Here is a 23,471-nt window from a genome sequence, read left to right as displayed (position 1 = left end):
TTTTAAAAGCTGTGATTGAGTTGGTAGTTCTCAAGTGTTCTGGAAGAGCGTTCCAGGCATGAGGGGCAGCAGAAGAGAAAGGACGAAGCCGAGTAAGGGAAGTGGAGGTCCTTGGGCAGGCGAGAAACATGGCATCAGAGGAGTGAAGAGCACGAGCGGGGCAATAGTGTGAGATGAGAGAGGAGAGATAGGCAGGAGCTAGACCGTGAAAAGCTTTGAAGGTCAACAGGAGAAGTTTATATTGGATTCTGGAGTGAATTGGAAGCCAATGGTGCTACCTAGTTAAGCCTGGGTGGGGCAACAAGCCATGGATTTAATGTCCTGTTTGTGGGCTCGCAATAGGCCTTTGGTCTGATCCAGGATGGCTTTTATGTTCTATTCATATAAACATTGGACTGAAAATATTCCCACAAGCCAGTGTTGGATAAGTGGGGTGGATCAACTTTTTATCTACCCTGATTCTGTGAGAGACTGCAGCTTCCTTATGCTAAAGGACAATACGATTTTGTAAAAACAAAAATGCCTTTCTTGCAGAACTGGGCCCTTCCTCTAACCGTGTTGCTTTTCTTGGAAGGTCTCTCCAAACTCCGTGCTCAGGCTGACATGTTCGTACACCTTGTCCTTCAGTTGTCAGTTTGTGCCAGGAGAGATGCTTTAGAATTGCATTGTTTCTCTGCCAATCAAAATGGTTGTGGCAGGACTCCGGGATGCATGTGCCACACAGGTGTACATTGCCTAGGGAAAAAGATCTTGTCAAACAATAAGAAGCCATTTGAGGTCACGCTATACACCTGTGTCACGTATCTTACCCCCCTCCACCCCACACAAAGATTATAAAAGCCTTCTCTCCTTCATAGTAAAGAGTGACCTTATAAAATAACCTGGTTCACACATAACGCTAACCCATGGTATGGGTTGTTGAATTCTGAGTTGTCGTGATGTGCGAACTTAGCCACGCTAACAAGCCATAGTTTGTTTACTACAAACAACCAAGAAAGAGTTATTGGGTTATGAATTCTGGATTGTTTAAACCACAGGTGGTTGCTATGTGCAAACTCAGAGCTGAGGGTCATTTTGCCAGACTACAGAGCTGATGGTGGGCAAAAGTTGTTAAAACAACACCACCAATTCCATATGCTACTACTACAGCACCACAAAGGCATTTTGGATATAGGGAGGGAAAAGGCAAAGGAGGATAAACAACCCATGGTTTGTGAGAGTGAACCATGGTTTGCTCTATCTGCCAGACAAACCCTGGATAGGACAACAAGCCATGAATTAAATACACTAGGGTTTAGTATTATGTGCGAACTAATCCAACATGTCACATAGAAAAGAGAATTTTGCCAAGCACAACTTTTCCTAGCAGAGTACCCCCCACCCCACCCACACAAAAAAACTCAGGAGAACTGGTTTGTGAACACAAACTGTTAGTCTTGGCCTGCTGAAGCGATTGAACCAACATTTTACTATGAGTCCATGGAAAAGATGAACTGGATGATTCAAAGCGCCATACCCTAAAATCTGGAAACCAACTTATTAGCTCAATTCACCTGACATAGCTTATTTTATCATATTTATATCCAACGCTTCTTCCTACAACCTTGGGATGGCAAATATGGGATTTACCCAAATAAATACTCACAACATCCCTGTGAGATAAGTTAGGGATAATAAATATTGTGATTGGCTATGTAGTGGGCATCCTTGCTGAATGGGGATTAAATGCCGGGTCACCCTGGTTTTATTTATTTTGTTTTAATTTGTATTACTTCATTCTATTTCTGTCTCATCCATTAGCCAAAGCTCTCTAGGTGATTTACAAGACAAAGCTTAAAACCATAAAATACAAGAACATAGTAAAACATATTATAAAACTATAAGTTCAAAATAGAATGCTAATCTAGGACATTGCATGGGCTTGCATGCCTTTTCCCCATTGGTAGGGAAAAGATCATGTATCAGGCCTTCCTATTCAAACTGCTACATCCCTCTGTCCTCCCTCCCAAGGGATGGAACACCTGCCTTGATGAGAGAAAGGCCCAGGTCCTTCCCTTGTTTAGTAACTTAGAGGTCCCTTAAACTCTTTGGAGAGCCAGTGTGGTGTATTGGTTCAAGTGTTGGACTGAGACTCAGAAGATCTGGGGTTCTGGTCCCCACTTCGCCGTGAAACTTACTGGGTGACTTTGGGCCAGTCAGTGACTCTCAGGCTGTGTTCAGACAACTTGCTAGCCAATGGTGGGGTAATAATCAACTCGACAGTTATCTCCCCACACAACATGATAATAATCAACCGTGGTGTGGATTAGGATCAGTGTTGAGTTGACTATTAGTCCATGCTGAGTTGACTCATTCATCCCCCATCCTCTCTCCCTGCTTAGTCCTCCCGCTAGTATCCCATCAGCCATTGCTGCCAAAAAATCTATCCAGCCAGCTGGACTAGAATAGCAGCCACCACTTTGACTGCTCTTGCCTTGTGAGTCTGTGGCTGATAAAATAACCAACAGTGCCCTCCACACCACACAATAACCAACAGTGGTTCAAATAGCCAACTCTGCATAGCGTTGGTTATTTTGGCCAAATAACTAACCGTTCATTAAAAACTCACTCCACACAACATGATAACCCATGTTGGGTTAAATAACCATCTGTCGACTACTTAAACCACCATTGGCATGTGGTCTGAACCCAGTCATAGTCTAACCTACCTCTCAGGGTTGTTAGGAAGATAAAGTGGAGAGGAGGAGGACTATGTAAAGCTGCTTTGAGTTTCTTACAAGAGGAAAAAGGAAAGATGTAAAAGTAATAAATCATCATCATCATCATCTATTAGGGCCTTGTGACCTTTAACAGAGTGAGGCTCCACCAGCTCTCCTGGGAATGACTTACTTCCTTGGAAGCTTCTGTGTTGCTCAGGATATCAATCTATCACAATCCCAGCCAGGAACTCCAAGCCCCTCAACGCATTCCTGTCCAGAACACTCTGCAGTGAGCCGGGAGGACTCTGTACTTCTTGCTGAGGACTATGTACATCTTGCTAATCTGGTTTGCACCTGGGCTGCTGGGAGGGGGCACTGTCGCCCGCTGCTCAGCTGTTCACTTCATTTCCTGCAGCTCCAAACTCAACATAATATCAGATTGTGTCAAGGCAGAATGTCTGCAAAGCCAGATGTAATGGACAGGGCAGCGTAATGGGCGGAGCAGCCTTGTCAAAATGGAATGCCGGGGCCTGCTTCTAGTGGGGGGTGGGGATTACTTATCTGTGTTAGAATTTAGGAACTGCACCATAATTTATTTATTTATTTATTTATTTATTTATTACATTTTTATACCGCCCAATAGCCGAAGCTCTCTGGGCGGTTCACAAAAATTAAAACCATAATAAAACATCCATCTCAGTCTCTTGAGGTGGATGGATTTAGCAGCTGAACGGGAAAGAGTTTTAAAAGTCTGGGTGATATCTAGACCTGCTGCATCCAGAGTGTTTAAAATGACTCAGGCGGGCTTTCTCCATGCCTCTCCCAGCATGGAGAAAGGCAACGTGGGTGAGGGCAGAGCATGCTGGGAGTTGTAACCCAAACACATCTAGAGGGAAGGCTAGCCCAGATTATTTAACTTGTACATTGCTTTGCTTGGATTTGATCTTCGTAAGAACATACGAGCCATGCTGGATTGGACAACAGGCCATCTAGTCCAGCATTATGTTCACACAGTGGCTAACCAGCTGCCCATGGGAAACCCACAAGGAGAGTATGAGTGTTCCCCACAACTGATGTACATAAACACTCTGCCTCTGATACTGCAGGAAGCATATAGCCATCAGGACTAGTAGCCATTGGTAGCCTCCTCCAGGAATTTGTGTAAACCCTTTTTAAAGCCATCCAAATTGGCGGCCATCACTACATCTTGTGGCAGCAAATTCCATAGCTGTGTGAGGAAGGACTTCACACCAGTCAGCTTCATGGGACGACCCCACTGGGTTCTAGTATTATGAGAGAGGGAGAAAAATGTTTCCGTATCCAGGTTCACCACACCATGCATAATTTTGTACACCTCTGTTATGTCTCCCGTCGCTCGTCCTGTCTCTGAGCTAAATTGTCCAAGACGTCGTAAGCTTTCCTCATTCGGAAGCAGTTCCAGCACACCTGCCTTCTGAGTTCATTCTTCTTTCCAGTCCTGATATTCTCATGTTTGCTAGTGCTATGTACTGGGCACTAGATGATATTACTACTACATTCTGTAGTAACACATTGGTCTGGAACAGAACCCGGTGTACCTGACAGCTTTCTCCCTGTAACAACTTCAGTGGTGACATCTTGAGTGTGATGGTGGAAAGAAGGTTTCCCCCTGCCCTCCGAGTGGCAAACCACATTTCCATGCTCTCAGGGGGGTGGGAAGGTCTTGCCTCACTCTCAAGCATCAGTAAGGTGGCAAGCCTCAAACCGCTTGCTCTGAAGTACCCTAATTGAAATCACTGGAACTTTCCATTGAGGCAATTTGAGGACTGGGCCACTACGTCTATATGCTTCTTTCAAGTAAGTTATTTCATAGCACCTCTGAGTTCTACCACCTAGCTTGCTTTTTGCCTTTTATGGTTCGTTCATTCTTCCTGGAATCACCATAAGCTACCTCATAGCTGGCCAGAGGAAAATGCATAATAATTTCTTCACAATCAATTTCAAAGTGGTCAGTTGCATTGGCAATCCACCCTTCTTCTTCCAAGATGTTCAAGAAGGTAGATAGGAGTTGAACACTTTTGTCAAAGAAAATAAAAGATGAGAAAAATGCTAATAGGATATATGCTGGCAGCTGCTAGACAACTAATAGCAAAAAATTGGAAGATGGCAAGGATGCCTAACAGTAGGCATGTGGAAAAGGAAAATTTGGGAAATAACAATAATTGAAAAATTGACACAGAAGTTACAATTTCAAAGAGCAATAAAGCAAAGAGATAATTTTAAGAAGGATTGGCAAAAATATATAGAATATATGAAGAAAGAAAAGAATAGAACAACTTTGGCAGTAGCTTATAGGACTCTCTGGGACTCCTGAAAAAGAAGTAGGGCTATAAAAACAATATAAAATAACACAAAATAAAATGGAAAAGATAAAGAAAAATGATATACCATCCTAGAAAGAAAAAATAGGGAAAATCTATGTGAGACGGACAGGGCTGGGGGAGGGAACAGGGAGAAGGAATAAAAGGTGAAGTTTGAAAAGAAAGTAATTTTTTTAAAAATTTCTGGCTGAAAAAAGTTTACTGTATTTTGTGTGTTTGTTTATACATATATATTGGAAACTTTATATATGAAGGTAGATAGGAGGCTGTTCTATTTTGATCCTTGTAACAAACCTCTATGAGACCAATGGTGACTGGCCCGAGATCTCCAAGGGAGCCTTTGCGGCTATTCAGCTCATTGTGGTCCAAGGCCTATTCTTTTAGCCTCATCGTAACCCCAGTGGGGGGGGGGGGGCTGAGACTTTGAACCCTTCCTTGAAACAGGTCTTGACTTGATAATCATCACATTTTTTATTAGTTCTAGGAGAGGGGTGTTAAACTTCAAGACCAGGGGCCAAATCCAGCTGTCAGGGGTCCTAAAACAGACCTTCATGTTCCCCCAGATGCCCCGCCCTCTCCCCCTGGCCCTAACACCTTCCCCCCAGCCGCCCAGCCCCCCAGCCATGGATCCTTTGATGGCTTCCCAGCTATTATGCAGATTTCCCCCTTCATTCTAAAAGGTTGAATTCCACCCCTCTAAAGTTTAGTTGCTGGCAGTAAGAGCTTTAAGCTACACTAGGCTGGTGATTTGGGTAATTTGGCCCTGCCCCTTTTGCCTGTGGCCTGCCCACTACTGGAATGCGATCCTGCAAAACCTCTCCCAGATTGAATTTGGCCTTCAGGCTGAAAGAGGTTGCCCACTACTGTGTTAGGAGACTTGACTCCAAAGTTTCTGAGGCTGTCTTGAACTAAAAAGGCTGTGCCAGAGCTAAGTTATTTTTAACTGTCGGGCTGGCTACAATCTGCTCTTGGCTATTCCTGGGCAGCTCTGTGCCATTATTCCTCTGTGATCTAATACCAACATTTTATTATTATTATTATTATTATATATATATATATATATATATATATATATACACACACACACACACACACACACACACACATACATATATATATTTTGCAGGGCACTTTCGGTTCCACATTCCTTAAATTTTTGGGCTTGCCCTAAAAAGCCAGTGCTGGAAAGATCCTACTGACGCTGCCCTTCCTCTCCGCAGCAGCTGCTCCGGGATTCCCGCCAGGGCTTCAACTCAAACATGCAATAAAAACGCATCTTGTTACGCAGTCGGGTTTACAAACGTGAGGCCTTTAAGCAAACCCAGAGGCTGCCGAGGCTAAAAATATTCTTAACAATAGGAAAATACATCAATCTTTCCAGCTGCTGAGTTTTGGGTGTCTTTTATACTTAGCACATGGAATTCCACTTGGAGGTTTCAATCCTTTGTCTATCACCAAGATGGAGAATTGGGGGAAAAGAAGAGCCTAGATCAGTGGTTCTCAACCTGGGGCGCTCCAGATGTGTTGGACTGCATCTCCCAGAATGCCCCAGCCAGCAGAGCTGGCTGGGGCATTCTGGGAGTTGTAGTCCAACACATCTGGAGCGCCCCAGGTTGAGAAAGGCTGGCCTAGATGGACTCTTCTCCCCTCACCATTTTAAGAAGTGCCGTGCTGGATTGGACCAAGGGTCCATCTAGTCCAGCACCCTGTTCACACAGTGGCCAACCAGCTGTCAACCAGGGACCCACAAGCAGGACACGGTGCAACAGCACCCTCCCACCCATGTTCCCCAGCAACTGGTGTATGTCTTGCTAAGGTGTCTGACACCTTTTGGGTCTGACTGAATTTTTGGTGGAAAGGTGGGATATAAATTAATGATGTTTATTGTGAAATCAAGTTTCCTTAAAAACCAAACCTTGCCGCCTGGTTCTGTGCATGTCTGCCCCAAAGTAAGTCCCACTGAGTTCAATATGGCAGAGCATTGGGGTGTTCCTTCTGAAGGTGGGAAGAGTTGGCACCTGGGGAGGAAGGCACATATTTTTGTGTATTTGTTATTTTGGCATGGAACATGGCCTTTTCAGATACCACTGCCCAGGACTGCTCTTGATCCTTCGATCAATGAATATAGAAGAGAGCCCCTGCTAAATTGGACCAAGGTCTGGCATCCTGCTTCCCAGCAGGGTTAACCAGATGCCTCTGAAGTCCACAAACTGGATTTGAAGGTGATAACCCTTGCCTACTGATTATGCCCCGCAACTGGTATTGGGAGGCATACTGCCTGTAAACAGGCAGGGCCTATGTAGCCATCACAGCTAAATGGAATAATGTTTGATTCAGTGTTATACAGTTTTCATCCTTTCCTTCTGGTAAGCTGTTTTCTCTGAATTCTGGCAAGCAGAGAGGCAGGAGGCCACTGGAACATAGCAAACTGCCTTATGCTGAGTCAGAACCTTGATCCATCTAGCCCAGTATTGTTGACACTGACTGGCAGCAATGGCTCTCCAGGGATTCAGGCAGGATTCTTTCCTCGCCCTACCTAGAGATGCTGGGGATTAAACCTGAGATCTTCTGCATGCAAAGCAGGTGCTCTCTCACACTGAGCCACAGTCCCTCCAAGACCACCACATGGGTTTTGGCTGCTGGGATTCTTATACAGATTGCCTTTGTGGACTCATCCAGCAAAGCACTTCTGTTCTTGAATAAGCACAAATATTCAGGTCTACTTGAACCCAGATCAGTTATCCCCTGATTGACAAGGAGTCTGGAGCATGCACCCTTGCTTTGTAAATTAAACACAATGATGAATCTATGGGATTCTCATTTAAAAAAGCAAACTTGCAAGGTTGGAATCTGCTTACCCCCTGCTCTAACTGCAACACGCTAGCTGTACTAGATTCACAGTATCAGTCTGCCCAGTGTTTGAGTGACATATTGAATGGGATTGACTTCAATGAATATCTGCAGCATATTGAGGCTGCTTGTGAAAGCTTGGAACTCTGGTGTCCAAATGAAAAGCAAATGTCATGCAGCACAGAGTTACTGTGGTGGTTCTGATTTGTCCACTAGAGTAGTGGTTCCCAATTAGCTAAGTACTGTGGACCCCTTGTTTTTCAAATGCCAAGCCACGGACCCCCTACTTTTGAAAAATTTGTTATTTCTATGGTAGTTACCTGTGCAAAGAATTTTTTTGGAGAAAGTAAGGGGTAGCCCCTAATAAAGGATTTTAAGTATACTAAAAAACAGACCATAAAATTTGTGATATTTGTGATATTACCATGCAAAAATGACAATGATTTAGTTAGGAATATAAAGAAAAAAATAATTTTACTAATGTCTAGTTTACAATTGAACAAATTATGACATGTCTAGCAGCTACTAAACCTAAATGTGATGGGAGAAATCATGCCTCTTTTTGTCCCGAACAATCCCTTCCACATCCGGTTCAATATTTCCTACTTTTAATCTAAAATCTGGATCAACATTGAGCCTATTTCTATGCTTGTTCTTCATATAACAAAATGTCGAAAATGTTTGTTCACAAAGATATGTGGAACAAAAGGGAACTAGATGTTTTGAAGCTTTTTCACCTAACTTCTTATAATCAGGAAAAAACGTCACCCAGAATTGGTCCAGTCTATATTCTTTGAAAAATGATTTCAATGAACCATCACAAGTGCATCTTACTCTTCCTTAGATAGAGTTGTTAGTTGTACATCACCGCATTCAAAAGGATTCCTTATCCATGAGTTTTCAGGATTAGGTGCAGGGAAGTAATCTCTGAAGCTAGTCACAGGTGCTCAGTGATGTTATATTTTAACATCACATTAAGTTAAAGGAAACCAGATTCCAGCTGGACATCAGGAAAAACTTCCTGACTGTTAGAGCAGTACAACAATGGAATCAGTTACCTAGGGAGGTTGTGGGCTCTCCCACACTAGGCATTCAAGAGGCAGCTGGACAAGCATCTGTCAGGGATGCTTTAGGGTGGATTCCTGCATTGAGCAGGGGGTTGGATTGTATGGCCTTGTAGGCCCCTTCCAACTCTGCTATTCTATGATTTTACTTCTGGTAGGAATTCGTCATCAGTGGACTCCAGAAATGAATGGTGAATATGTGAATGGTGCTATGGACCCCCTGAGTGGGTTACGCAGACGCCCTGGGGTCCACGGACCCCCAATTGGGAACCACTGCACTAGAGTGCTGTCTGTCTCTCTCTCTCCCTCCCCACCCCTCTCTCTCACACACACTGTCACTGGAATAGCCAGCATATCTTCATGGATTATGACAAAGGGTCTGTGGCACATTAAAGACTTAACAAATTTATTATGACATAAGCTTTCATGGACTGGAGTCCAGGTCACAAATATTCTAATAGTTGAGCAGGAAGTGGGAAGGGTCTGTCTTGGAACTTTATTCTTGAATGTTTGTTTGCTTCCTTGTAGCTTTCACTCATCACAACTAAATAGAACAGTTGTGCAAATTAGCCCCAAAGGGGGGAAAGTGGTGATTCAAGTTTCCTTGTGATGTTGAAATGTCTCCTGGGTCACTTTACTTGAACTGCAGCCAGAGAATTGTGACAGTGGTTCCTGATGGGTGGATGTTAAGGCTTTTGAAGGTGAACAGGTAGTGGAGCTGCTGGACGGAATGGGTTGTTAGGCCAGATTTTATAGGTCTGCTGTTCATGTCTTTGCTATTTTGGCTTGGATTCTCTCTCTAACACAGGATTATGATTTCTTTTAGGAACATCTTGCCCAATGTAGTCAGGAAATACAAGCAAAAGGGGAGACTTTTTTTAAAAGAGGGAAACAGAATAGAGGGTGCTACAAAAATGGCCTTTTGTAGATTAATGAAGATTTACCCAGCATTTCTACACCAGTCAAAAGCAGCCTTCCCCAATGTAGTGCCCTCCAGATGTGTTAGGCTGCAGCCAGCACTAAAAGGATTAACACACACACACCCGACACACACACACACACAATTTTGTTAATGGCTCGGTTCAGACAACACATTTCTCAGTGGTGGTTTTAGAACTCTAGGGTGGAGTTTTTATAGCACAATTGAGAAACTTGTTGTCTGGCAGGAAAACTCCATGCCGCATTGGAGGGTTTTTTTGGGGGGGAGAAACAATCCACTCTGAACATCCACATTGTGCAGAGGAGAGTTCCTGCACAACCATTATGTTGTGGGTTGTATGGTGGGCTCCATGGAGTTTTCCATTGTGTTGAGTTGACTTTTCCCTCTGGCTACAGAGTTCCCTGGGCAAGAGCAGTGAAAGGAGTGAGTGCCACTCTAGGAAAGCCACTAGAATTTTTTTTGCAGCAACAGCTGATGGGATACCATCAGGACCACCAGGGGAGAGTGGAGGAACTATCAATCAAAAATTGCAATTGATTTTACTCAACCCCATGGTAGCCCACATTCACACAACAGTGGAGTTAGAACATGTTGTGTGGGGAGTACCTCCTAAAAATTCAACTGTTGAATGGAGTTTTCACACTGTGTTGACTAATGTGTTGTCTGAACTGAGCCAGTGTTTAATTATGGGGTCTCTACTTTCAATGTGGAACTTGAACCAATATGGGATGTGAACAACCAGCACAAATGTAAAGCAGGGTTCAAGAGTCTATACTTGTAGATGGTGCTTGTTGCATCTTCTTCCTCATATACTATAAGAGGGATTGCTTATGGACAGCCCTGTGATGTAGTCTACTCCTGCCAACTCAATATTGCAGGCTGGAGCTGTAATCTTTTTAAGACCAGCTCCTGGGGTCACTATAGGGGTGAGCAACTTGTGGCCCTCCAGGTGTTTTGTCACAACTCCCATGATTCATCATCATTGGTGATGCTGGCTAGAGCCATTGGGAGTTGTGAGCCAGAATATCTGAAGGGCCTCAAGTTGCCCACCCCTGCTCTCAAGGCTAAGGGTTGTATCCCATATTAGTCTTACTTATAGTAGACTCATTGAAATGAATGGGACTTCAGTTAGGCTAACATTGGATTCAACCCTAAATTGGTGGCAACCAGGTTTCAGGCTTTCTCTGTGGTGGCACCAACTTCACAAACTTTTAGGTGTTGTTAACCTTTATTTACCCAAACATTTGATGAGAGGCATGTCTTCTGTTTGTTGTCTTTATATGATTTTTTAGTGGCATGCAGCTCCGTATTATATATATATATACACATACACAGAGATGTATATACACACACACACTCACTAATTAGATTTTATGTATTGGTAATTTTATAGGCTGCCTTGAAGGCTTGATCATTGGAACACAGGATGTAAACGTTTGATTTGAGAGAAGACATAAATTGCATGGAAAGTTGGCTCAAAGGAACAGAGAGAGGTTTGGGGGATGACTATCAGCTGCATTGTGGTAGAGGTGCACCTCTGAGAAGACTTGCCAGAAGCCAGTGTAATGCTTCTTAAAACATATTTATGGCTGGGCCATGCAGGAAAACTCACCCAGCCAGCAACAGGTGCAAAAAGGCACATGCTGAAGCTGACCTAGATTTTTTTGGGCTCCTTAGTCAGCAGCCCTTGTCTCTAGTTTCCCTTGCTTGCTTGAGGAAACACCCAGCAGGGTTCCACCAGGCTCTTTCCCGAAACAGAGTCAGCCACCTAGAGATGGTGGTGAAAGGACAAATTCTAATACAGCTTGGCTGGCCTCCACCATTGTCTTCCACAGACTAATTTCTCTAAGGATCCCAGGTTTATTATCCACTCAGGAGTTCTAAGGAGCTTTATACATGTGGTAGATTGGTGTCATTGCTGGTATAATATGTGCCTGCATAATATGTGCATTATTATTTTGAGAGATGCAATATTATAATCAGTTAAAGACACAATCCTATGCAGGTTTAGACCCCCCCAAAAAAATAATCCTGGGAGTTGCAGGAGTTTTACCCCCCCTATCTAAACATGCATAGGATTGCATACTAAATGTTCTAAAATATATTAATTAAGTCAGGGTGTGCCTGATTGGGAAACATTTTTAGGGGGGGAATAAAAAATGCAAATAGCAAGCACAGTCTTGGAAAAGGTATTGTGTGTGAGGGGGGGCAACAGGTGTGCATAATCTAAAATGAAATGACTGGAAATTAATCCATTGGTTAAATCAACTAAAACTGATAAAGTTGATTTTAAAAATTTAATCAGGTTGTAGCCTAGTCTATTTCTTCCTCCCTCCCTCTCTTTTTAAAAGGCATGCACAAACAGCCTTCACCAACATGGTGTTATCCAGATATGCTGAACTACAACTCCCATCATACCTGGCCACCATAAACAGTGGGCTGCTGTGTATTAAGGGGCTTGTAGTCCAACACATCTGGATGGTACCCCATTTGGGAAAGTGGTATAAAATGTGCCTTCTCACAAGTGAGTTTGCAGGTCGAGCTTTACGAAAACAATTGGCTTAAATTTGTGTTAAACTTTAATTTTTCATCCTTCCTACCCACTGCCAGGCCTCAAGATGGGAACTTGAGAGGTGAGTTTCCTAGTCAGTTTCCTGTCCATGCACCCTGCCCAGATTCAGACTTTGAGCAAGCCTGCTGAAGCATAGCCATCATTTGCCCTTAGTTTATTAAACTGTGCCCTGGGGACCAGTTAATTTAGGGTGACCATATGAAAAGGAGGACACGGCTCCTGTATCTTTAACAGTTGTATTGAAAAAGAAATTTCAGCAGGTGTCATTTGTATATATGGAGAACCTGGTGAAATTCCCTCTTCATCACAACAGCTAAAGCTGCAGGTGCCCTGCCCTCTTTTAAATCTGGTCACTCTAGTATCGCTCCTGCACCTTTAACTGTTGTGATGAAGAGGTGATTTCACCAGGTTATAACTGTTGTGATGAAGAGGGGATTTCACCATATATACAAATGACGCCTGCTGAAATTCCCTTGTCTATACAACTGTTAAAGATACAGGAGCCCTGGCCTCCTTTTCATATGCATTTCAAGGAGAGGAAACCCTGGGTGACGTTCTCGTGTTGCTAAATGGGGGTTAGGAAAATGCCACGGCGGGCCAGCTAAATTAGACTCTCTGTGAGATTGCATCATTGTGGGTGGCCTTGCGTCCACCTGTGCCTCTGAGCGGTAGCAGCGCGACACACGGAAGTGTAGCAGGAGACGCTTTCATCACCATCACTTTTATCTCCGGGCCAGGGAAAGTTTATCCACCCTGCAGTGTATCAGGCTACTAATGAAGACATAGGAGCAAGACAAGTTCAAGGGGAGGGGGGAGGGCGAGTTTGCAACCTAAACCCCCGTTTATAAGTTTTCCTCTCTGATATGGGGTCTTTCGGAACATCAAGGAAGGGTCCCCACTTTTGCTTTCAATGGGTACATGCGGTTCTGGGTGATGACGGCGACACCGAGGCCGCGGTGGTTCCGAGAGCGGCACCCCTCGCCCCCCCCTCCCCCCGCTTGCTAGAACTCCCCGCGTGGCTGCAGGTGAGAGCAGCCCCCGGGAAGGGGCGGAGCTGCAGCTTCGGGTGACTCGAAGGGGAGAGGGAGAGCGCGCTGGAGAAGCAAAGCGCGCTTTGGGGATTGTCCTGAGAAAGGGAGGGGGCCGCAACCACTATTTTGGCGGGGTGGGTGGGTTGTCGACTGCGCGATAGGGAGGCGTCCAGCTCCGCCAGAAAGAGGGGCGGCCAAAATGCGCGGCTCTGCGAGGGGGCGCTGGCCTTGCGCGTCCAGCCGTCCTTCGCTGTGCCGTCGCCCCTGCACTTCCGTGCCGCCTTGGGTCCTCCCGCTCCCCCGTTTTGGTTCTTCCTATGACACACTTTTCTCTTTCTCTCTCTCTCTCTCCCCCCGCGGCTTAGGAAAAGGCGCTATTTTTAGCCGGGGGCAGCTCTTTCTATTTTTAGATCAAACAATTCCAAGGCGTGCGTCAATGGAACCCCGCGTGCGTCACCCGCGCAGACATTCCGACCCCTCCCCTCGCTCCGCGGGCGCCGGAACATTCCGCCCCTTTTTGCCTTGTATGGTGAGGCTGCAGCCGGGCGCGTGCGTCAGAGGATCCCCCCCGCCTTCCCTGCCCACCCTTTCGCCTGTGCGTCACAGAGAGCTTAAGAGAATCTCCTGGCCACGGGCTGGCGAGCCCCAGTGGCTTACGCGGGGTCTAGGCTGGATGCAGCTCGCTCGCTCCCCTGCTTGGTTCTCTCTGGGCTGGACCGTGGCGGAGGAGGGCATTGCCGCCTCTCGGTGCACGTTGGGTTGAGCAGCGCAACTTTCCCGAACCTTTTGCAACCGCGCGCCCACAAGCGGACGGCAGGGCAGCCAAACTCTTCTTGAGTTCACCTGGGTATGTGGATAGATCGAGATCGCAACTTTTCAAAAGCGCTTCGTCGACTTTGACAGGTGGCAAGATGGGGGATTTCATAGCGGGGGGCTTTCTTGCGGGGGGGGGAGACGCGGGGTCATTTTATCTTTAAACGGCCGGGCATGCAGTCTTGGCGTTTTACATTGCTTATTTAAAACTTTATGGTTTGGGGGATGCATTTCTCTCAGGTTGAAAAGTGACTACTATGCAAGAGGAATTGAGGGCGGGGGAGGGGAAATACGTATTTTGTGCCTTTGGGAGTGGGAACTTGTGTTCTAGAAAGCTATTCTGCAAGGCAGGCTAGGTGTAAACACGGATTAGGACCGGGCTAATGATAACTACAGTGGATTCTAAATACAGGACGAGTGTGTAGTTAAACCCACCGCCGCTTCCTTGCAGAATAAATTGGTTATCTTGATGCATCTCAAGAAGCAGAGTTCTGCTTACCCATATTTTAAAACGCGGTAAACCTCATTGATTTCAACATGACTTGCTACTCAATCGGCGTGCCTTAAGTTTGCAGCCTTAGCAAAGTTACTCTGTAAGGTAGGAAGTTACTACCAGGATTTGGCTGCTCATTTTAATGGTGTGTGTGTGTGTGTGTGTGTTTAACTTTAAAACATGAAGTAGGTGAGCAATTTGGGAATGCTGTCCCACAAATGGAATAAGCTTAAAGTGATTGCTTTTTAGGAGTGTTTTTTCTAGGATGGGGTGTGTGTGTGTGTGTGTGTGTGTGTGTGTGTGTGTGTGTGTGTGTGTGTTGAGGTGGGTGGAAATGTTGCTTCCTTTTATGCTTTGTAGACTTAAAAGTGTCCAGAGGATCAGGCTGGGTGGGGAGTGGACTCTGTTTAGTTTGACGGAGCTATAATGGTGCACTTGTCCAAACTGCAGCTTTCAAGGTCCACATTTGCATTTTAAAGGATTAAGTTGCAGTAACCTGAGCTTGTGGGAGTTTTGGCAGATGTGTACAAGTGACGGCTTTTATTTTTACCATTTCTTTCATTTTGTGTAGCATTGATTGTAGCAGTAATGCAACCTAGTAGGGAAGGCACCTCAATCTGGGAGGCAAAAGACTTGTACTGTCTCACTGGGGAGGAAGGCTGTTTGCATGATTCAAATGCAACCTGATATTTGATGGGCAATGTACAATGTGCCCGCAGTGAGCTAGGATTAAACTGCATCTAATAAAGACCATCCAATTGCAAGGCCTCACTGTAAGACTGCTAATGCTTCCTTGTTATCCCCATGTTTTGGAAAGAGAAAATAAGGAGATATATCTTATCAGGCTATCCTCTGACTTGTTAGACATCTGCAGCGATCAACTTATGCAGAAGTTTGCTTCATTGGGCTGAATGTATACTCAGTCTGCCTAGTAAAGACTTGAAAGTTTGCACACTTCTGCACCAAGTGAAAAAAGATTCAAATTTATTTCCTAACCCTGAAGACCTCTAGGTGAAGAGTTGGCTGTGCCCAACTCTTGCCTGTTTAAAATGTCCCCCAAGGACAGCTGATCCTGAAGGGGTTGGAGAACTTTTGTTGCAGTGTGTACAAGTCAACTGATTCTGCATTTATTTCCTGAATGCAGTAATCTCTCTTCAATGTGTTTTTTTAATGGTGCATGTATGTATGTATGTATATAAAGAAAGTCTGAAGCACTTTTTCTAGCAGTCTGGTTTCTTCCCTCTCCTTCAAGAGATGCTCTACTTAAAAAAAAAAAGAAAGTTTTGATTTGCAAAGCAGCTTGGTACCAGCACAGGTGCTGAAGGGTATAAATCAGGAAGGGCTCCATCATGGCCCCTTTCATGTGGTTTCTTGGGGGCTTGCAGTTCCTGGCACGTTCTGAGCAACAGGTGCAGCATCAAGTTTGAGCACCTGGCAGCCCCCTCCTCTTTTTTTCACAGCTACCAGGGCTCTCTGCTTGTTTCCAAGTTCGTGCGCTAGACTTCAAAGGCTGACAAAAATTGTCTTGCTGCAGAATTTGTTTTGCCATTGGTTTGAAGCGCAGCAGGGGCACCACTCGTAATCCAGGCCACTTCAAAAGAGTTGAGCGCGATGGATCCATTTTGAAAACTTCGGCATAAATTGATTAGTCTGTCAAAACAAAATAGAGATTTGAATCGTGTAATCTGAGCAGCCCCTAAAAATGCCTGGTTTCTTATGGCACCATCCTGTGCTTAGAAGGAAGGGCTGCTGAATTTAATGAGGCTCGCTCTCAGATAAATCTGTATAGCAGCATTTCTCGATCTGGCACCCCCTCCAGATGTGTTGAACTGCAAACTCCTGGGGTGTTGTAATCCAGCACATCTGGAGGGTACCAAGTTAGGGAAGACTGCTGTATGGGCTTCCAGCCCTGGTTATATAAGAGAACATGTTCCCTTCATTAAATCCCCTTCACACCCTCCTCTGTTAAGAGAAATGGCTGCTGATAGATTAACAGCAATCAATGAATTCTTACATCCTTTTCATTGTCTCCTGGCTGGAACTGGAAAAATCTCAGAAGGCTGACTTTGGTTTCTTAAAAATTGATATTGGCACCTTCGTAAGTTTGGGGCTGGCCGCTAAGAAGTTGGAGCGTGTTGTTTTTTAAAAACAGGCTTGGAGTACAGTATCGGTTATGGTACCTCCTCTCTTTCTGGCACATGAGAAATCTCATAGCTTTCCCCTTCACTGCCCTCTCGATGCTGTAGGAAACTGCTCCTGTTGAATTTTTGCATGTTGCATAGCTGTTCAAAGCCCAAGGAAAAAGATCACCACATTGGCTATGTGCTACAGGACTGTTGTGCATCTGGGGCAAGGCTAACATCCCCAGTCAAATGGCTTGAGCAGAAGCAAGTATTTTCAGCAGTTAATACTGGAATCTTTTGGCCCGTAAGAAATTGCCTTTTAACGGGATGGTTGTTTTTTTTCTAGTGTGAGAAGATAACTCCCACCAATGTGTTTCAAAGTGACAGTAATAAGCTGTTGCTTCTTGCAAACCCCCTTAAGCTGGTTGCCATATCCGCTTAGAAACAGCATGATCCGGTGGGGGGGATGGGGCAGGGTTTGCTTGTAAAGCTAGGCATCTTTTAGTGGTTTTGCTTTCAGTGGTTTTACTTACACTAAAAGTGCCAATAAATTGTTCCATCTTCACTGTTCTGGCTCTCCAGCAGGGGGTGCACTTGAGCAGCCTGTAATGTCTAAATACAGCAATCTGAGCACAAGTAGCACCAGCTAAGCTGAATACTGCAACTTCTCCAACCTGGTGCCCTCCTGGAGTTCAACTCCCCATCAGCCAGAACCAGTGTGGCCAATGGTCAGGAATGCTGGGGGTTGTCATTCAAAACAACTGGAGTGTATCAGGTTCAGGAAGGCCTGAATATTGTATTGATAGCACCTAGCGCTGATGTTCCAAAGCAGATTTAAGGAAACTATGCAGGACTCCGGGTTGACAACTCCTGCTCTAAAGCATTTGGAACTTCTGACCACTGTCAGTCAAGAGTTACTGGGCTTGAATGCTAACGTTTTTGATCCAGGACAACACCTCTGATGGTAGTTAAAGGCAGAAATCCTTAAATCACTAATTCTGGAATAACTTTATTAAGATTATTGGGATTTCACCAGCTGCTCTTCAATATTGTGTGTATTTGTCTGTTGTTCTTAATTGTTGCATTTATACTCTGCCTTTTTTCCTCTTGCAAGAAACCCCAGGCAGCTTACATGGTTCTCCAGCTCTCCATTTTATCCTCACAACAACAGCTCTGTGGGATAGGTTGGGCTGAGAGTCTGTGACTGGCCTAAAGTCACCCAGTGAGCTTCACGGCCGAGTGGGGACCAGAACCCGAATCTCCTGAGTCCTGGTCTAAAATGCTAAGTTCTGCACCACACTGCCTCTCCTTTGTTTGCTGTCTTTGCATTTGTCTCAACCTTTAGAACAAGGAAGGAAAACTCCTTCTGAAGGCCAAGCTGTCAAATGAAGGGAAACATGTAGGGAAGCCAGCTTGTACAGCTATGTGCCACTCTGTGGATAACCTTATGTGTCCGCTGCTCAGGAGATGCTGGTGCATCTGTTGCTGCTATTGACAATGATTGCAGAAGCCATTTGTGTATTAAAACAACAAGAATCTCAAAGGGGTGGCTGGCGGGCGAGGTGGGGAGGTGAGTGCGTTGTTATAGCAACCCTGCACTGTTGCCATTCTTGGATGGTGGAGTGGTGGGGAGACTGTGTGAGAAGCTTGCACAGTGGGAAGTGATGGTTGTATTGCCTGCAGGAGAAGAAAAGAAAGATAGCCCTGGGTGTGGAGGCCTCTGTTGAAGGAGAGTGAGTTTCCCATTGTACGCTGGGGTCCACAGAAGGCAAATCAGTATCTTCTGGTAGATCTCTGGATGATTTGCAATAGATCAGCAAGAATTCCTCTGACTTCCCATTGTTTAATAATAGCAATAACAACATGACTCCCCACCCCACCCTAAAATACTGCTGAAATAAGCAATGCTGGAGGTAACCAGGAGTGGTGTGTGAGAACTGTGGGCGCTATTCAGTTGCAATACTCAAAGCAAATACCTAGGCTCATAATTCAGGCTATGGTTGGTGGATCTCAAAGTTTTAGTGGGGGGGAGAACCCCAAAGTACATCCCCCAAGCCTGAAGTCTGCCTACCCCTGCCATAATACCTAAGCAGACCAGTTCTCTTATACAAACCCAGGCAACATTTAAGATCATCAGAGGAGGCCTTGCTAGTCATTCCGAAACTAAAGGATATTGTTATGCAATACCCTGCCGGCAGGCCTTCTTAGTAGCGGCCCCCATCCTTTGGAAACCCCTCCCTTGTGCAGTTCGGGAGGCAGAAAATGTGGCATCTTTCAAATGCCTCCTGAAAACACATTTGTTCACTCCGGCTTTCTCTGGGCTGTAATTAAATTACTCATGCTGCTCGATCTCACTGCTCCTTTATTGGTTTTTTTTTGGAATTGGAATTGTTTTAATGTGGTGGTTTTTATACTGTATTTTAAATGTGATTTTAATGTTTATATGTGAACTGCTGAAAGGTTTTATTATATTTAGCGGTATATAAATATCACAAGTAAGTCCTCTCCTACAAAGCACCAATGCCAGTTCTTCTGTAGCTCAGTTACCCACTCCCTGAGGAGTTGTAGAAAAAGTGGAATATTCATCCCACCTGCATGAACAGAAGTGTTTATGCAGCATGCAGACAGCTAGGTGAAGACCTAGATGGAAAAGACTTGTGGAACCTGGAAAGGCCTCTTCTACTGAATATAGATCTAAACCGGTTGTGGCAATTGTAGAGCAGCTGTTTAGTTTTGGATACTAGATATGCTGAGGCTGTCGGTTGCTCAGCTTCTCTTTTGCAAGCCACCTCAATTCTTGTTGTTGCTCATTATTTTTACTAGCTGCATTTCTTTAAAAACAAGCAAACACTTGCCCAATCCTGGGAAATTGGCACAATCACTTAAAAATAATTAAAACTGAAAGTGACCAACAGGCATGTCTTTTCCTGGAAGAGGAGACTTTACCTCTCCTCTCAAGAGTGATCTGGAAATATGCTTCTGTAGAAATGCAGGTATTAACATTTGTGACTGCTTACCACTGTGCCACCAAGTAAGTCTGTCAACTGGCCAGAAGAAAAGAAAAAGGTGCCTGGTCTGATTTGGTGCTCAAACAGAAGGTAGACGTGCAGAAATCAGTAGGGAAACCACTGTATGGTATCAGTGTTATCGCCTGCTGACGTTTGTAGATCAAGCTTGTCAATATTTGAGACTTTAAGGCCCAGTTATGATGGCTGGCTGAAAAGTTAGCAACCAGAGTCAAAATTTCCTGTTCTATCATGCCCATACCCTGTCAGTTTTCCCCTTTGTGTATCCAGGTGTCTTGGACTACAACTCCCATCATCCCTGGCCACTGGTCATTTTGGCTGGGGCTGATGGGAGTTGAAGGCCCCAGGTTGGGGAAGGCTGCTTTAAGAGCAAGCAATACTTCATGCAAAGAAGCTACCAAGCTGAAGCTACCAAGCATGTACTTCAGCTTCGTTAGAGCTGTGAGCTTCCTGGCGGAGGCTCAAGTCTTGGGGGTGAAGCAGTAGGGAGGCCTCTCCTGACTACCTCGACCAACCCACTTTAAATGTGTGCTTTCAGGGGATTATGAAGGTTGTACGTCCAGGGCACTTCCATTTCAGAGGTCTGTGATGATTGCCAATTTCTGTGTGTGGACCTGGGCTGCCTTTCAACCTCCGAGCTCTTAAAATATGCCCCAGGTCCCCTTGGGCCTCATTCTGTCCAACTCAGGTTTTGATATTTCTGTCCTCAAGTTAGAGGGAACATTAGTATTAGCAGTTGGGCCATTTTTTTTCAATGCTCCTTGTTCAAACTTTGCAAACCTCTTCTTTTTCGCTTTCCTCCTTGAGTGGAGGGCCAGGCCTGAGGTGACATTTGTCACATAGTTAGCCTTAGTCTGCAGCTTAAAAAAAAGCCACCGCCCCAGTTCAGATCAGGACCACAAAGGGTTAAACACACACATCTCTGCTAAGGCCCTGATCCAGATCAGGGCCCCGGCGCTGGCTGCTTTTAAAAAATGAAAAAACCTTATACACTAGGGTTTAGTACCTGACAAAGGTCGTGTCTAGCTTGGTCCTGAGAAGGCCCACTGTGTTTCAGAAGCTCCAGCAGAGGCTCCTTCTGGCTGCTAGAACTTTCTGCCGTCAAATCAACCCTAGTACTCAGCCAACCCAGCCACAATCCCCAAGATTAGATCTCCCATGAGTGTAATGGAAATACCTCAGTTTGCCCTACCTAGGGAGATGGTCCTCTCGCATTTGCAGACGTCAGGCCTTCCTCTCCGGGGAGAGAGAGCTAATAAATACTGTGTCATGAAGAGCCCTGGGTAGCATCTGTTGCTGTATCAGGACACTGTAAATCATAACAGGCTTTAACAATTAAGTACCAAGGTTCTATTTTAAGAATGTAGGATAACAAGGAACAGAGGAAGCTGCCTTATGCTGCCACCTAGCCCAGTATTGTCTACCCTGACTGGCAGCAATGGCTCTCCATAGTTACAGGCAGGATATTTTCCCAGCCTACCTGGATATAGCAGGGATTGAACCTGTGAACTTCTGCATGCAAAGCAGGTGCTCTACCGCTGAGCCACAGCTTAGATGGCGTTGGGAGCGTGTACGTTATGGCTAGCAAAAGATATAAAGATGTGAGAGTTCTTTTAGGAAAGCAATTGACCAGGGTTGGCCCGCCCATTGGGTAAATTGGACCCATGCCCCTGATTACAGTTCTGCAAGGGTCCTAAAACAAAGTCAGGGATGTTGAACCTCAGGCCTGCGGACCAAATCTGGGCCACCTGAAGTCTGAACTTGGCCCACTGGGGTTCCCCAGATAGCCCCTCCCTTTCCCCACAAGCACTGATTCATTGGTGGCTTTTGCACTGTTCCCCCCTCCCATTCTGAAAAGCTGAAATGCCTTCCCTAAGACTAGGTTACTGGCAGTAAGCACTTTATGTGAAAATATGCTGTCCTTTGTGTGTTTTGGCCCTGCCCCCTTTGCCTTTGACTCCACCCACCACTGGAAGCCAGCAGAGAGCTATGAATCCAGCCCTTAGGCTGAAAGAACTTGGATGCCCCTGCACTCAGCTGTTGGGAGCTCTGGGGCTTCTGCCATTTCCTCTTCTGGAAGGAACTGGAGGAGAATGTTTGGGTGTCCATTCAGACGCACTAGAAAATCAGGCCCATCTTTGTCACTTTCTGTTAGCCTTGGAGCAGGGGAAATTAACACAGCAAGTCCTTCATTTGAGACTAGGGATGTCAGAGGAATCCGGTTTAGGGGCAGAGCGTGATGGATTTTCACTAGCTCGTCCCCAGACACCAGTTTGCGGATCCCTGAGCTAGCTTGACTTGGCGTTAGCAAACTTGCGGTATCCTGCCTTTCTTGTATGTGCAAATTCTGATTTGCGCCTGTGCGGATTTGCGCAAAACATTTATGGAAATCACAATTTGTGCAAATTCACATCCGCAAATAACATGATTTGCACAAAAATGCAGGTGTAAAAGGTCCTTTACACCTGCAAGTTTTGTGTGAGTTGTGCTCTTTACAGCCATGAATTTGCACAAATTGCGAATTCCGTAAATATTCCCCCCCCCCTTGCAATTTTGTGCAAAATCGCAGTTTGTGGATAAAAAGAAGTTGGCAGTTCTCATCGGGTGCCTGTGCACTGTCTGGCAACTCGCCACACCCACCCACGGGTGGCAACCGGCGGGAGTCCAGCAAACAGAATGCGAACAGGACGCGGGGGAGTTTGCCCATCCCTATGATTTACAGGTTAATAGGAACGGCATGCAAAAGAACAAGATGACAAACAAATAAGCTCTTATTTGCCAGAGCGGAATCATCAATGCTAATTGTTGCCATTCCAGCTGCTGCCGTTGTCCCTGTGGCTCTCTGGGTTGTCACAGTGCATGCACACTCTTGCCTGCACCACCTGATGCTCCTGGCAGATTGGGGGAGAGAGTTTGTCTCAGTTCAATGGGATAATCTCCTTCTGAGTTTGTTCCCTCTTGGACGAATGTGGCTCATACCGGTCCTTCTTCCAGAGTCACAGTTCTTCCAGCACCATCCTTGGTGGAGGGGGTTCTTTCCAACCAGAGGTGTCTGTGTTGAACTGGAAAGAAGAGCCCTCTTCTATCAAGAAGAGTGCTTTCACCCTGTTGCAATGGCATGGCCCTGTGAAAACCTCCTTGGAGCTCTCTGTGTCTCAACATTCCATAATCCTTTACTGCCCAGTAAAGCAGCAGCTCCTTGACCAATAGAGACTAACCTTTAAAGGTCTGGGATATGCATGACATTATCATCTTGCCACAAGGGTTACTACTTTCTTGGCTTTCACCTCGGCCAAAAACTCCTGTTACGTCTCACCTTTTACAGGGCACCATTTGCAGTTAAAGCCCATAGCACACTCTTAAGAGCTGAATTTTAAAAACTGCAGCCTCAGAAAGTCTCAAGAAATAGGAGCAACACCTTCAAGAGAAGGACTGTTCCAAGGTAAATGTGGGGTGAGAAGGCAGGGGTTGACTTAAATTGGGTCTCCTTTTTGTAATTT

General features: G+C 45.3%; 1 protein-coding gene across 3 annotated transcripts in view; it reads left to right on the top strand.

Moving 5' to 3' along the window:
* The window catches only part of NR4A1 (nuclear receptor subfamily 4 group A member 1), a 43,469-nt gene that overhangs the window by 5,766 nt on the left and 14,232 nt on the right, over nucleotides 1-23,471 (top strand). Inside the window, exon 1 of one of the 3 annotated variants that reach the window (XM_063119851.1) lies at nucleotides 14,196-14,363. The exons of 1 other annotated variant lie outside the window; for it this stretch is intronic. The gene's annotated coding sequence lies outside the window, so the exon portion shown is untranslated. Of the gene's footprint in view, nucleotides 1-14,195; nucleotides 14,364-23,354; nucleotides 23,414-23,471 lie in introns of those variants that run through there. One more of the 3 variants, XM_063119853.1, reaches the window with a different exon arrangement.

This window comes from Elgaria multicarinata, chromosome 3, assembly GCF_023053635.1.
Source record: "Elgaria multicarinata webbii isolate HBS135686 ecotype San Diego chromosome 3, rElgMul1.1.pri, whole genome shotgun sequence".
Lineage (NCBI taxonomy): Eukaryota > Metazoa > Chordata > Lepidosauria > Squamata > Anguidae > Elgaria > Elgaria multicarinata.
Note: the sequence above shows the minus strand (reverse complement) of the source record. Positions and strands in the feature narration are given on the sequence as shown.